General features: G+C 41.9%; 1 long non-coding RNA gene across 1 annotated transcript; it reads left to right on the top strand.

Annotated features, from left to right (window-relative positions):
• Positions 1–3,849: 3,849 nt before the first annotated feature.
• On the top strand, positions 3,850–5,728 carry LOC123175847 (uncharacterized). The gene is made up of 3 exons (XR_006488196.1): positions 3,850–4,382; positions 4,992–5,080; positions 5,505–5,728. It is a non-coding gene; the product is annotated as an uncharacterized lncRNA (long non-coding RNA).
• Positions 5,729–8,023: the final 2,295 nt, after the last annotated feature.

Consider the following 8,023-nt stretch of genomic DNA (forward strand, 5'->3'; position numbering starts at 1 on the left):
TTATATATATATCAGTGGGTGAAATGAACATGTATTAGATTCAAGTGAAGGCAACATATGGTGCACATCAAAAGTACCACTAATCCAAACTAGATCAAGTTTGGATTCGTAGTACTTTCGACATGCACCACATGCTGCCTCCACTTCAATCTAATCCACGTTCATTTCACCCACTATTACATATAATAACTAATCATTGTCATAAAATCATATGATGAAAGTAATATATATAAAACTTATACAAATACAACGATAATAAGCTGCATTTCCAAAAATACAGGAAAATTTAGCAATAGCGCTTTTCGGAAGAAACGCCACTGCTACTTACTATTATCAACATCGCTTTTCATTACCAAGCGCTACTACTAATTAGGTACAGCACTAGCGCTGAAAAACCAGCACTACCACTACCAGTTAGTTGTAGCGTCTTACTGGTAGCGCTTGTACAAGCGTTACTACTAGTTATAAAACAAGCGCTACTACTAGGGTTATCCCTAGTAGTGCATGATTCCCCTCTCTTCTATAAAACAACCTGCTAGATTTGGCTGCCACAACTGGGGTCCAAACCATTGCGACCATGCAACCAAATCCGATGCTTCTATTTGTCCAGAACTGCGTCCTTCCCCAAACCCCAAAACCCTCACCGAGTCCTGCGAGGATAAAGTCATCAGTCGACCAGAGAGCTCACCTATGGTCATGATGTCGGCGGGCAGGGATGACGGGGCGACTGTCAACGCGAGTGGCGAGGCGGACGGGCGACGGCGGCGCGGTAGAGGGAGCGGTTGAGGGAGCAGAGTAGAAGGAAAGAAAGAAATCACCTGACCATTCCCTTCACGAGAAAACCACATGATTTAATCATTGACAAGTCATCTCGTCAAGTCATCACTGCCTATTCAAATACCGCCTAAAATTCTATCCAATACCGTCGAGCTGTTTTCTGTATGAAAATGATGTATCGGGCCAGAAGTGGGTTGGGCATTGTGGTGGACTTGCACGCGCGACAATACAAACTGATCGACTATTTCTAGGCGATTCCTATTTCGTACCTATTGCAAGTGCCTCTGTACTCGACCTTAAGATGATGTATTGGCTCAGTCTCTCAAAGGATTATAAGGATAAGATGTGCATTTTTAAGATTGAGTGTATGTGCATAAGTGTGACTGTATGTGTTTGGACTGTATATAAAAAAATAACCTACCATGTAACCCCACAAACGCCCTGTCCTCTGCCTGTGCCCGTCCATTCCACTTTTTTCCCACCAGTTTTTAAAATGTTCTAGAACCTTCTTTGAACCTTTTTTTTCTTTTTCCTTTCATTTTCTCTTTTTTTTCATATTTATTTTTATTTCTCCTTTTACCTTTCCTTTTCAAATCCGTGATTTTTTTCCCAAACTCGTTAACTTCTTTGAATTCATGAAGTTTTTTCAATTTGTGATTTTTCAATTTTTTTGCACAATTATAAATTTGGAAACAATTTGTAAGTTCATGATTATTAAAAATACCAGCATAATTTTCAAATTCATGAACATCTTTTCATGTTCAATACATGTTTTAAATTGATGAAATATTTTTTAAATGCATTCAAAATCCTTGAAATTTGGGATCAATTTGAAAATCCATGAATGTTTTTTGAATTTTGTGTGCATTTTATGAATAGACAGACATTTCCAGAAAACAATTTATCTAATTCAAGGAACATTTCCATACTGTTCATGTTTGGTTCATACCGGTTTTCTAAATTTTTTGCGGGAAAAAAAGTCTTGATTTTGAAAGAATATTCGTGTTGTCAGAAAATGTTCCCATTTTGGCAGGGAATTTTTTTGAAAAAAGTTTAGAAGATATATAATTTTTTTAAATGTTCAGATTTTAGATAATGTGTTCGGAATTTCAAAAAATATTTCTCACTCGGATTTTACTAAATCAGTAATAATTTATATGGATTGGAGGAGTAGCGTTTTCACAAAAAATTCCAGTTTTTTAAAAAATATTTGGATTTTATAATATATATATATATATATATATGTTTTTAAAACATATTTGACATTTTCAAAAGTTGCATTTCAAAATAATGTTTGTGCTTTTTCCAAACAAATGTTCTCTAGTTTTAAAAAAAATCACTTTTCTATTTTTTTCGTTTTCTAAACTGAATAGAAAACCAGCAAAAAAAGGACGCCCGCTACCATGCCCAGTTCACTACAGTGCACCGGCTCTACACAGTTCCTTGGTTCGCTAAATCGGGTGGGCTAGCCCAGTCGGGAGTTTGTCGTGCGAAGCGCGACAGTTTGACACAATTGAACATTGCCCAGTACCATGGAGTCAATTACGTTGGAGTTAACAGATCGATCCATCGGGTCTCGTATGTGAGCTGTCTAGATTAGGGTTTCCTGTGCCACCGTCGCCGCTGCCAATTTAGGCCCCCTCGCCTCCGGCTGCCATCTTGGCGCTGAGAGGTGGGGGGACCTCGGATCTTCAAGACCTCTATGTTCTTCGTCAACGTCTAGTAATCATCATAGTTTTGTGAGAATGATTAAATCTCCTCTTGTTTTTTGGCGGTGCCATGAGATTAGAGAGTTGCTTTTAGGAAACCATTAATGCCAATGTTCGTGCGGTTGAAAGAGTAACAACATCGTTGCTTCAGTCCAGTTGCAGCCACTTTACCGAAGTCTTTGAAGTATTTCTTCAAGATTGATACCACGAAGAAGGTGTTTTGAACAGCTTTCATTGTAATTCTTAGTCGTTGGAGTTACTTTGTATTTCCTTAAATCTTAGATTTAAATCAGTGTACCTGTAATTGTTATGCCTATGAATAAAGTTACTGGTGTTTTGGAAAAAATTACGTTGGGGTCCACGTCCGGCTCGGACTAGAACCGATTAGTTGGACTTGTAAACAAACCGTGAGAAGAGACCAAAGATATAGTACTACGTTGCTGCCATCAAATCGCCTGTGTTCGAGCTCCCTAATTAGCCTTTTGTGTACGTACGCGTGCATCAACTCAGCGTAATCAGCTACATCTACGAGCCAACAGAGCACTCCCGGCCGTGTGTTCCTTCCCCAAGCTACATCTTTTGCCTTGCCTTGGCGGCGTACGTCGACATGAAACGCCAACAACACGGCGAGGTGGACGCCGGAATATGCCGCCGCCGTAGCCCACGTCTCCATCCCCAAATCCATGCCAGTGACGTGGGCGCCACAGTGGCCCGCCGACGCAGCACGCGTCTCCATCCTCAGATCCACACGAGCGACGAGGGAGCCCGACTCATCGACCGCCGCCGCCGCCGCCATGGCAGCTTGCTGGACAACGACCACGATATGCTCTGGGAGATCCTACTCCGCCTCCCGCCGCAGCCGTCCTCCCTGCTGCGTGCATGCGCGGTCTGCAAGCGTTGGCGACGCGTTGCCACTGACCCCAAGTTCCTCCGTTGCTTCCATGCCCACCACCGGAAGGCACCCCTCCTCGGCTTGCTCGTGTGTCGCAACAGCCACAAGAACGTGTTCCACCCCGTACTTGAATCCTCCCGACCGCATCCCTCGGAAACGCTTCACCCTTGGATGCTACAGTAAAATACGTTACAGTGTGCCCAGTTGCCGCCATGGTCGCATCCTCGTCAAAGACTCAAAGAATAATGAGGCCGTTCTGTGCGACCCCATCACAGGCGAGCAGCACCGCATGCCTGTTCCGCCGGGATTCGACATGACCTATCTCAGCGGGGCGGTGCTCTGCACCGCCGGCGATCAGGGACATGTGCACGGCAGCTGCCATGCCAGCCCCTTCAAAGTGGTCCTGTTGTCCATGTTCATACACGATGATCGACGACCTCTGGCTCGTGTTTTCTCCTCACAGACCGGCAGGTGGGGCAATCTCATCTCAATAGAGACTCAACCTAAGACAATGTATGGTCCTTGTTGCCCCGACACCCTTGTTGGCAATGTGATTTACTGGTTGTCTAGGTATGGGAGAGACGATGGCGTAGTTGAGTTTGATTTGGAGGGGCAGAAGCTTACCCTGATCAAGGGGCCTCACAGTATGAATAATTTTAGCATATGTCAGTGCCAGATTATACGAACAGATGATTGTATTGTTGGTGTTGCCATGTTGTCTTACCAGGACATTCAAGTGTGGCAGAGGGAGGTCAATTCTGAAGGTGTTTCCATATGGTTGGTCCAAAAGACAGTTGCATTGCATACCATTCCGAAGACCCTTCCCCAAATTTCGGAAACAATGCCATGGAACAAACTGATGGGGTATGATGAGGACACCAATGCAATGATTTTATATATGCATGATAGTGCCTATATGGTTCAACTCAAGTCAATACATTCCACGAAAATTGATGTACCATGCTCTACGAAGTACTATCCTTTCATGAGTTTCTACCTACCAGGTGATCACTCATCCTTTGTCTTTATATATAGTAGGAGTAGGCTAATCTAGTTATTTTTGTAAATAATTGCTCAGATAATATTATTGTGATTCTTAAATGTTCACTTACACTTGAACTTAGTATGTAAATTCTGGTAATAAAAGCTTAGTAATTGTCCCTATGCTAGATGGATGAACTCATAGCCACATTATTTTAGTCTGTGTTATCTTTTAATATGGTTGTTTTCTTTCCCAGAAAATATCAAATCAAATGTCAAATGTTAACTTAGTTAATACTATGTATGGAATCTCAAGGCTAGATATTTTGTATCCGTTATTATTTCTTCTGAATTTGTACTGAACTTAACTCCAACAAAACAAATTTGGTTCAATACATGCTTACTAAAATCATAGTGATTTTGTCATTTGTTCATGGCCGTTAATGGCCAATCCTACCGGTGAATATTTGTCATAATTTTGTCTTATAACACACCTATAAATATATGTTATATAAGTGAATTATTTTGCGCGGGTTATACTTGCCAGCTCTAATTGCCACTTGTTACCCTCTCTTATCAATTTGTCTCTATCGTGGAACTGTTGTTAATTGTCGGAATTCTTATGCTTATAGGCACAACCGTTGCTGGTGGAACTAATGGAGCAAAAAAGTTAGGATGATTGTCTGGTTTGATCTGCTAATGTGCTAAAACGGTTCAACGGGTAAGAAGATCTTCTGAATATAATTTGTGAGTTTTGAAATGTTTGATTTTTCTCTTTGGAAGATATGTGACAGACAATGTGGGTAGCATGCACCATCAAAATATTGCCCATGTGGATGACATTTGGATTCGCACATGCTAACAACATAGAGTAACAATTAAAATGGCGACGACGCTGCGTGTTGGAGCATAAATGATACGTTGATAATCCAGATCTTATATGCCCATAGTTCTCCCTTGGTTTTCTACCATAATAAGTAATATATCCGTAGCCCATTTTGCTATTACACACATTAGTCAGCTCTTTTAACTCCATCACCTACAAAAATTATGTCAAAAGGGTGAAGGATTTACATACACGCAGGTAATACTTTGTCGATATCTGCATCAGGTTACTAACAAATTAACACTTTTCATTTCTCCAGGTGAAGGGTGCTGCAATTTTTAGTTGTTACCAAGTTTCTCGCATCACATCAAATGTGCTCGGCGGTGTTTATATGTTATCTTCAAAAATGTAATTGTGCCTTATTCTAGTCAAGTAGGTAATGTAGCAAGATGCTTTTGAATACCTAACTTGGGGTATCATTTCAAGTAGTATCTCGTCACGCCTTTCATTTTTTACATGTGTGTGCTTGGCAGTCTTATCTTCATCCAGGAGAGTATCTACCCCAGGTATTTGCATGTTTGTGTGCTCACCTTTGGTTTGAAATGAACGACATCGCTCATCAGCCATGGTTCAAAAATATGTGTTGCATGTGCTTGGCAGCTCTAGGAATGCCATGACGTTGCTCTATAATTTTATTTTGTTTTTACAAATTCAAGATCTGTTGCAGATGAAATAAGCATTATATCAATCGAAATGAAGCCCGGTAGGCATAATTTTAGTGTTGGTCAGGAAGTTGCATCAATGTTTACATGACTAAAACTATTGATGTAGAAGTTTCAATGGTAGAGATGGGACTTTCTTACCCTGGGAGTGAAGTTGTTGTTGTTGTCCAGTTAGCTTAGTGGTTCATATGAGCTAGAGGACTCTTCATTCTTAAAGCAGTTGTTTGTTGCTGAAGGCACGAGATTGGACAACAACGAGTCTATAATTGCACTCGCAAGAATACATACAACATTCTTAGATTGTAAATATCTGTTGGAATTACAAGTCATTTTAAGTGAGGGAGCAGAAAATGGTCAGTACCCTTGGTAGGATGGCGAACATGACCGAAAGTACCAGAACGGAGCCCACACGCACAGTTTGCCCAGGTTCGCGCCTCTGATGATGTGTGATACCATACATACTGCTTGGAGTTTATATTCATGGTGGGATAGCTCACTTCGCCATGGACGCCCCCTCGCTCGCGCGTCGCCCCGCTTCTCAACACATCATCCTATTCATGCTGCCCATCCACCACCATGCGCAGCCGCCATCTTCCGTCTGCTTTGGAAGACCGGAGGCTACCAGTAGCGTTTTCAAGGGTGCTGGGACACGAGCTAGGCGTGATTCCATTGCTTCCTACCCGAGGTCGCGGAGGAGCAAGATGAACCAGACTGGGAACAACCCGTTCCTCTGCTCCAAGCCTCTAGGCTATTGGGATGCGGGCCGTTTGGTCATAGCGCAACTAGTATGTCAGTTTGTGGAGCCCACATGCGTCGTTCCTCTGCTCGACAACCGTCATCAATGGAGAGGATATTGTTTCCATGAGTAAGGTTGTCTTCCCCTGCCCAAAACTCGTCATTCTAGTTTGTCCCATAGCTTACTATTGTTCCTCAGAAAATTTGTGTTTGGTGACACTAACTACATAGCCACTGACTAAACGCATGTGCAGCCTAATGTTCCACATGGCCCACACTTTTATATTCTTAGTTGGCATCTACAGCCACCCAATAAACGCTTCTCCTAAAAACAAAGAAACCCTTCTTTGCAGGTCATTGGTGATTCATCCTTCACTTCCTCTCCCCACGATCCCCATGGGAAACTGATGGATTTCTGTTTAAATCGGGTGCTCCACTTGAACTCATTTCATTCCCATCATCCCCCATACGGTGGGTGTCTGCCATACCACTCATACAGATACCAATGGTGAGCAACTCCGTCCCTTGTGCTCCTGGACATTCCTAATGACATATTGTCAGTTGAATCACAAATTTTGACTTCCTCAGATACTCGACGAACTGGACACCTGGGGGTCCAGCTTGGTTGTTCTTCGTCTACCACATACCCAGGCACCTCAGAATTGCGGCTCCTATAGGTAGATGTTGTTGTCACCTATTGCTTATTCTGTTTTTTTTGTGTGCTTGATTAATGTACGAATTTAGCTGATATTTCTGAATTTTTTTATGCTTCCTTAATTTAGCTCCATGACACATACTGGTTAAATTATAAATATGGATTTCCTCAGGTGTTGGACAATTTGGACACCCAGGTAGTCATCTTCGTTGTTCTGCAACTAAGATTAAAATTGTTGTGATAAACCCGATGATGGTCCCCATGTATTCACAATGTTGCCAACTTGGAGTCTCAAATCACTTTTTAACAGAGATCTGTCAAAGCTCATGTGTCATTTTGTTGTAGCGATGAGCTCACAAGTGTGATCACCTTATTCTATGATAGTTCAAAACTCCACTATTGTAAAATGAAGTGAACATGTGATGAGAGATATATGCTTTAGCACCCACCTAGTTAATTTTATCCACCATTATATATTCTACTGCCAGTTTCTCATTTCGGATTTGTGTTTTGATCAATAAGTTTGTTTAGTAATCCAAAATATTACTTACTTGATGTTCAAAATTGGTCGCAAAACTGAATGTATTGAGTATATTTAATTGGATTATATGCACTACCAGAAAAACTTGGGTTCCCGACGGCCAAACCTATGCCGACGGACCTTGTCGGCATAGATGGACCTATGCCGACGGCCAAGGACAGGCCGTAGGCGTAGAAAGGCCGTCG

This window comes from Triticum aestivum, unplaced genomic scaffold (assembly GCF_018294505.1).
Source record: "Triticum aestivum cultivar Chinese Spring unplaced genomic scaffold, IWGSC CS RefSeq v2.1 scaffold138335, whole genome shotgun sequence".
Lineage (NCBI taxonomy): Eukaryota > Viridiplantae > Streptophyta > Magnoliopsida > Poales > Poaceae > Triticum > Triticum aestivum.